The 8,614-nt window shown below is 40.2% G+C and overlaps 1 non-coding gene across 1 annotated transcript; it reads right to left on the bottom strand.

Moving 5' to 3' along the window:
- Nucleotides 1–2,548: 2,548 nt before the first annotated feature.
- LOC143689184 (U6 spliceosomal RNA) lies at nucleotides 2,549–2,653 on the bottom strand. The gene has a single exon (XR_013178646.1). It is a non-coding gene; the product is annotated as a U6 spliceosomal RNA (small nuclear RNA).
- Nucleotides 2,654–8,614: the final 5,961 nt, after the last annotated feature.

The following is an 8,614-nucleotide window of genomic DNA, read 5'->3' on the forward strand; positions in this document are numbered from 1 at the left end:
AGCATCAAGCCTGTAACTCTGAGTCTCAGGTGTCACACAAATGCCCAAAGTTTCAGGGAACAACCAGGTTGTATACACAAATAGCTCAGTTATCTAGAATTTAGAAATAACAGTTACAACTCCAGAATAGATTGACTGCTGCAAGAGCTTGTAATCTCGGACCCTTTACAACAGGCCCCAAACCTGAAAACCCATGCTCTAGACTTCAATTCTCTGAGTTTGTATCTTATAGTTAGTCCATATGAATGAAGCATGATGGTATTCGTATGAATGAAGCATGACAGTATTCATCATTTTGTTTCTGACATTTCATTCAATATACTGTTCTCAAGGTTCATATACCTCGTTGCACATCTCATAACTTCATTCCTTCTTCAGCTGCTCAGTAGTCTGTGGTATGTGTACACCACAGGTCCCCCTTCCATTCCTCAGTCGTTGTACCCTTAGGCAACCTCCATCTGTTGTGAATCACAAACACCGCTGCCATAAACACCACTGTGCAAATGTCCATTCGTGTCCTCACACTCAGTTTCTCCAGGGGTAGACTGAGCAACAGGGTTGCAAGATCATATGGCAACCCCACCCCTAGCCTCCCATGGAACCACCACACTGCCCTCCCAGGGGCTGCACCTTTCAGCTTCCCTACCACCAGTGAATAGGTACATCTCTTTCCCCACATTTCCTCCAGCACTTGTTTTTCTCTGTTCATTTTAAAAGTTTTATTCACACAGCATACAATCCAACCTAAGTGTATAGACATGGCTTCACCACCACAATCTACTTAAAGACATTTCCTTTTCTTCTGCAAATAATCCCATCCCCTTTCCCATGTCCCTTGCTTATTGACATTTAGTTTTGGCATATTGCCTTTGTTACATTCAGTGGAAGCATATTACAATGTTACTGTTGACTATAGGCCCTAGCGTGCCTTGATTGTATTTTTCCTTGTATAATATCCCATTTTTAATAGGTTACAGTGTTGACATTCATTTGTTCTCCTTCATACAAAAACCTTCTTATATTTGTATCTTTAATCACCATCGTTGTCCACTCTAGATATTCCTAAGTGATAACTCTCAATCTTTACCTTCTACTTTTCCTTCTGGTGTCATACGTGCCCCCAGCGCTTCCCCCTCAACCATGCTCACATTCAGCTTCATTCAGTGTATTTATATTATTGTGCCACCATCAGATAGTATTGTGCTATCTGATAGCACAATATCCATTTCTGAATTTTTACAGTCAGTCCTGTTTCACATTCTGTACTCCTTATAGCACCAAATGCCCAATCTTTACTTTCTATCTCCTGATAAATGTGTTCTAAACTTTCACTCTCAAAGTTCACTCATCAATGTTAGGTTCATAGTAAGACCATATAGTATTTGTCCTTTTGTTTCTGGCTAATTTCACTCAGCATTATGTCCTCAGGGTTCAACCACCTTGTTACATGCTTCATGACTTTATTCCATCCTACAGGTGTGCAATATTCCACCACATGTATGTACCACAGCTTGCTTAGCCACTCTGCCGTTGATGGACATTTGGGCTGTTTCCATCTCTTGGCAATGTTACTGTTGACTATAGACCCTAGCTTATATTGATTGTATTTTTTTCCCTGTATACCATCCCACTTTCAACACCTTGCAATGTTGTCATTCATTTTTTCTTCCTCTTGCAAAATAGCTTTTATATTTGTACCTTTAATCACCACAACTGACCACTTTAGATTTTGCAAAGTTATATAGTCAAATCTTTATCTTCTGTCTTCCCTTTTATTGTCATGCCCCTAACCTTTCTCTTTCAACCATACTCACGCTCATTTTTGTTCAGTGTACTTACAATATTGTGCTGCCATGTGAGAGTATTGTGCTATTCATTTCTGGATCTATACAATCAATCCTATTGAACATTCTATCCTCCTTTAGTATCAAATGTTCAGTCTCTACCCTACCCTCTTTCTATCTCCTGATATCCTGTGCTCAAACTTTAACTCTCAAAGTTCACTCATTAATGTTAGCTCATATTTGTGAGACCATACAGTATCTGTCTTTTTGTTTCTGATTAATTTCACTCAGCAAATGTCCTTAAGGTTCATTCACATTGTTACATGCTTCATGAATTTATTGTGTTACAGCTATATAATATTCCATCCTATGTATATACCACTGCTTGTTTAGCCACTTGTCTGTTGATGGACATTTGGGCTTTTTCCATCTTTTGGCCATTGTAAATAAGGCTGCAATAAATGTGGGTGTGCAAATGTCCTTTGTGTTTTTGCTTCAGTTCTTCTGAATATATACCTAGTGATGGGATTGCGGGATCATGTGGCAATTCTATACTTAGCTTCCTGAGGAACTGCCAAACTGTCTCCCGGAGTGGTTGCACCATTTTACATTTTCACTAACAGTGGATAAGTGTGCCTCTTTCTCCACATACTCTCCAGCATTTGTCATTTTCTGTTTTTGTTTTTTTTATAATGGTCATTCTAGTGTGAGGTGAAATCTCATTGTGCTTTTGATTTGCATTTCCCTAATAGCCAGTGAAGTTGAAAAATTAGAAACACCACAAATTTGTGTATCATCCTTGCACAGGGCCCATGCTAATCTTCTCTTTATTGTTCCAATTTTAGTATATGTGCTACCAAAGTGAGCACTGCATATCTCTTTCTAACTGTAGCTCTTCTTTCAACCTGTGGAATTCTCTACCTTTCTGGGATAGTCTGCTGTAGCTGGTCATATCGCACACAATGATCACTGTAACATAAAATCGGTAGCCCTAGGCCACCCTGGGATTACCCCCAGGGAATCCTAGTATCAGGGAACTTACATACCCGAGAAACCATCGCAATCCACCCTGGGATCCTAATAGTCCTGCGGCCTCTTACTGGAGGGCCATTAGTCCAACCAGGTAGATATAAGCATCTCCATACTCCCTCAACAGACCCCATCCACCTAAGAGGGTAGCCACTCCTCCCACATAGTGATCACAGGCCACCCTGGAATCCCACTTGGGGACTCTCCCTTTCCCATGTTCATGCTGTCAGAATCAGGGGCTTCTTTGGCCTCCTGGCTGGCTCGCCTGTAGGGGTCTTTCCAGATGAGAGACCTAAGAAAGTGCTATGCACGGATTGAGATATGAACCTTATTATACGAATTTACTTACAGGGGTGAAAGAAGGCAGTTAATCAGTGCATCAAACTGCTCTGCTGGCAGCCTGTACAGAGCTCAGAATGAAAGTGTTCACAATTAGATGGGAATCAACAGGGCCAGTTATAGGGGCCCAAGACAAAGACAACAGAGGGGTCTCATGAGATAATAAGTTAACAATAAACATGATTCCAGAAAGGGGAAGTAGGGTATAAATTAACATCTTATGCAAAAAGGAGTCTGGTTTCTTGCGTATGTTGATTATCTGTGCATTCTTCCTTTGTGAAGAGATTAGTTTAACCGTTAACTGACCCAGGTTATGCAAGTGGCTGCATGCTCTTAGAGTTTCACAATAACTCAGGGAATGGTTTGGCCCCTGGGCTCCCATAAAACTGTATTAGTACAAAGACAAATATATTAATATTATTTATTATAATAGTTTACAATTATAATAAATATAATTATAATCAATAATCAATTATAATATTATTGCTCTATAGTATTATTAGAACAATGATTTGATTTAAAAGTTCATTTTTTCTTCCAATTGAAGAAAAGATCTAAACATTTTCATGGGCCCCTGAAAGTATCATGGGTCCTGCACTGGATGTCCAATGCCTAGTGGAGAAGTCCACCCTGACAGCTATCAGTTGCAATTCCTCTACCTTCAGAAGGCAACACCAATGACAAAAACAATCCCGAGGGCTAGAACAGAACAGGCCAGGACACCTGCTCTCTTCCATTCTGAGTGGCCCAGGCACTGACCTGGGAAGAGAATGAAGAGAACCACGATGTGCCAGGCACTGAAGCCTGTATTTGCTTGCTCAGTTCTCAAAACTACCCTAAGCCAAAAGTACAAGCAACAAAAGAAAAAACTGATGCATCAAACTTCATCACAGTTAAAAATTTTGGGCTGCAAAGGACACCATCAAAAATGAAAAGACAACCCACATAGAGAAGAAAATATTTGCAAGTCATATATCGGACAAAGAACTAGTAGTATCCAGAATATATAAAGAACTGACACAACTCAATGGTAAAAAGACAACCCAACTTAAAATCAGGCAAAAGAATGGTATGCTTGGGAGTGGTTGACATGGGAAAGTTTATTTGGGATATGTGTTCCCACAATTTAAAAAAAATAAGAAAGAAAGAGCAACTAAAGAAACAATGACAAGTTTTTTCGTGTGAATGCAATACATGATCTTGGATGGAATCTAGTAAGGGAGGAGAAAGGCTCAAAAGGACATTATTGGAACGTATGAAAAATTGGAATACAGACTATACAGTTTACATCAATGTTAAATTTCTTGAACTTGAGAACTGCACCTAAGGTGGTTACATAAGTGAATATACTAGTTCTTAGGAAAAGTACATGGCAGTATTAAGTGTTCAATGAGCATGATGTTTACAGCCTGCACTCAAGTGTACAGAAAATGGATTGATAGATAGATGAATTGACTGATCGATACACAGAACGATACAGCAAAGGTGGCAAAAAGATAAAAGTGGTGTTGAATCTGGGAATCTGTGGGGAGGCAGGACAGTATGTTGGAGTTGTAACTGTCCTGTAAGTATGAACATATTTCAAAATAAATATATTATTTAAAAAGGACAAGTAATCTGAAATGACAGTTCTACAAATGAGATAAATGAATGGCCAATAAGCACATAAAAAGATGCTTAACATCATTAGTCATCAGGAAAATGCAAATCAGAACTGCAATAAGGTACCACTTCACACCCACAAGGATGGCTAGAATAAAAAAGATAGAAAAGTGTTGGAAAGGATGTGGAGAAATTGGAGCCCTCGTACATTGCCGACGATATCATAAAAGGAGTAGTCACTTTGGAAAATGGTCTGGCACCTCCACAAAATGCTAAGGATGATTTACTATATGACCTAGCAATTCAATTCCTAAGTATATACCCAAGAGAAATGAAAATGCACAAAATGTCTACACAAATGTTTATAATAGCATTATTCCTAAAGGCTAGAAAGTGGTGCCAAGCCAAATGCCCATCAATTGATGATTATATAAATGAAATATTATTTGCCACTAAAATCAAAGAACTACTGATACATCTTTTAACTTAGATGAGACTTGAAAATATACTGGAGGAAAGAAGCCAATCACAAATGACCACTTTATATGGTTCCATCATAGGAAATGTCCAGAATAAGCAAATGTATAGAGGCAGAAAGTTGATTAGTGTTTGTTCAGGACTGGGCTGGGGTAGGATCGGGGAGGAACTGGGGAGTCATAGCTAAAAAATATCGAGTTTCTTTTTGGGGTAATGAAAAATGTTCTAAAATTGTTTGTGGTGATGATTGCACAGCTTCATGAATATACTAAAAGCCACTGGGCAAATAGTATGATATGTGTGCTGGTTTGAAATTATGTACCCCAGAAATGCCTTGTTCTTCTAATCTTGACTCAATATTGTAGGATGGGAACCTTTCTATGGAGATGTAATCCATTCAATTGTGGGAGAAACCTTTTGACTAGATGGAGATATGACTCTGCCCATTCAAGATGGGTCTTGAGAGTTTACTGGAGTTCTTTAAAAGGGGTGACATTTAGAGGAAGCTCAGTTGCTTGGAGAACAGTTCAATGAGAGCCAATTCAGACACAGACATTTGGAGATGCTTGAAGAGCCGGAAGAGAGAGCCGACGCCTAGATTTGGACATTTGGCAAGGCAGAGACCAGCAGACGTCAATATGTGCCTTCCCATAAGATGCAAAGCAAGCCAAAACCCAGAGTTTTGCCCTGGAGGAGGTAAATGAAGGCCCACAGATGCTTAGAGAGGAAACCACTGGCATCAGAACCTGGAAGCCACAGAACTAGGAACAAGGACCAGCAGATGCCAGCAACTTGCCTTCCCATGTGACAGACATTGGCCTTTCTTGAGTAAAGGTATCTTTCTCTGGATGCCTTAGTTTGGACATTTTTATGGCCTTAGAACTGTAAACTTGTAATTTAATTAATTCCCTTTTAAAAAGCCATTCCATTTCTGGCATATTGCATTCCAGCAGCATTTAGCAAACTTAAATTGTACGTGAATTATATCTCAGTGAAATTATTATTTCTAAAAAGCTTAGGAGAGGAGTAAATAAAATTTCAGTGGCTTCTGTAACAAATTACCACAAACGGTGGTTTCAACCAACAGCAATTGATTCTCTCATGGTTCTAGTTCTAGATACCAAAAGTATGAAGTCACTACAACTGGGCCAAAATCCCTTCAAAGGCTGTAAGGTAGAATCTGTTCCTTGCTTCTTGCAGCTGCTGGCTTCTGTCATACTTTAGCTTGTGGCCACATCACTCTAATCTTCAAAGCCCACACCTTCACATCTCTCTATGCTCCATCTTCCCGTGGCCTTCTGCTCTATAGGTCAGCTCTCCCTCTGTCTCCTTCTAAAAATGGCACTTGTAATTGCATTTAAGGCCCACCCAGATAATCCAGGACACACTCCCCAGCTCGAGATCCTTAGCTCAATCACACTTGCAAAGACCCTTTTCCCATTGAAAGTAACATTCACAGGTTCCCAGGACTAGGATCCTGAGCTCTGCAGAGATCAGATGAAAAGCCTGAGGGCCAGAAGGGGAAGGATTGGCCAGGTTCTCACAGCCAGATCCCCCTGCTGGAATGCTCTCAGGCCTCCAGCAACCGACCTTTGTACAGCACCTTCCTGGGCAGAAGACTCATTCCCAAACCCTGACCAGACAACACACGAATCATGGGCCCTGGGTGGCTTTACAGGCGTGGGAGCCGTATAGCCCTGCAGAGCCTTGTGCTTAGAAGGGCCCATGCTTGGTGTCACGCGCTGCTGTTGCCACCTTGACATTCTTAACTTTCATTTAAACTTTTCGTTTGGAAATACTTCCAAACTTACAGGACAGTTGCAAAAATAATACAAAACCCATACAGAGAATTCCAACGTGCCCCCCACCCAGAAACCCAGATCCACCACCTGTTAACATTTTGCCACATTTGCCATATCATCCATCCATCTACCCATCTGCTTATCCATCTATATTCTGAAATTTTAAGAATAGGTTATATACCTCATGATCCTTGAATACTTATTACTACCATATGCATTTCCTAAGAACAAGGATATTCATTTATGTAACCACCCTAAGTGTAGTTATCAAGTTCAAGAAATTTAACATTGATGTCAAGGCTACATTCTACACTCCAATTTTTACAAATGTCCCAGTAGTGTCCTTTTCTTAATTTTAAAATCTTATTTTATTTTTATTGATATATATTATATATTCACAAATGCAGTCATTCAGAGGATACAATCAATGGTGCACAATATCATCATAAAGCTGTGCATTTATCATTGTAACCGACTTTTCTTTCTTGTGAAAAATAACATGTATACATAAAAGCAATAAATTTCAAAGCACATCGCAACAATGTGTTGTAGAATAGATTTCAGTTTGGTATGGATTACAATTTACATTTTTAGACTTTACTACTAACTGCCCCCAGACACTGGAGATTAAAAGAAATATCAGTATAATGATTCAACAAATATACTCATTTGTTAAGCCCTACCTCCTCTGTATAACTCCACCATTATCTTTGATCTTTTTCCTATTCTTTAGGGGTATTTGGGCTATGGCTATTCTAACTTTTACATGTTGGAAGGGGCTGCTGATAATATGGGATAGGGGATGGAACAAGTTGATGTTCTAGAGAGGCTAGCCCATCTGCATTTCAGGATTTAACTGGTCCAGGGACCCATATGGAGGTTGTAGGTTTCTGCAACGTTACCTTAGTGCTGGAACCTTTGTAGAATCTTATATATTGCCCTAGGTGTTCTATAGAATTGGCAGGAATGGTTTTCATTGGGGGTTGACAAGCTATGATAGGTAGCAATATCTAACTGAAGCTTGCATAAGAGCGACCTCCAGAGTAGCTTCTCAACTCTATTTGAACTCTCTCGGTCACTGATACCTTATTTATTACACTTTTTTTCCCCTCTTTTGGTCAGGATGACATTGTTGATCCCATGGTGCCAGGGCCAGGCTCATCCCTGGAAGTCATCTCCCACGCCACCAGGGAAACTTTCACTCCTGGATGTCATGTCCCACAGAGCGGGGAGGGCAATGATTTCACTTGCAGAGTTGGGCTTAGAGAGACTGAGGCCACATCTGAGCAACAAAAGAGGTCTTCCAGAAGTAACTCTTAGGCATACCTGTAGGCAGACTAAACTTCTCCGCTACATACATAAGCTTCACAAAAGCAAGCCTCAAGATCAAGAGCTTGCCCTTTTGATTTCGGTGTCCCTAATGTTTGTTTGTTTGTTTGGCATGGGAAGGCTCCAGGAATCGAACCCAGGTCTCTGGCATGGCAGGCAAGAACTCTGCCACTGAGCCACCATTTGCCTGCCCGAGTGTCCCTGAGGTTTGACACAGCATCTGCAATTTCCCTGGTGGTAAAATTTAATAGT

This window comes from Tamandua tetradactyla, chromosome 6, assembly GCF_023851605.1.
Source record: "Tamandua tetradactyla isolate mTamTet1 chromosome 6, mTamTet1.pri, whole genome shotgun sequence".
Lineage (NCBI taxonomy): Eukaryota > Metazoa > Chordata > Mammalia > Pilosa > Myrmecophagidae > Tamandua > Tamandua tetradactyla.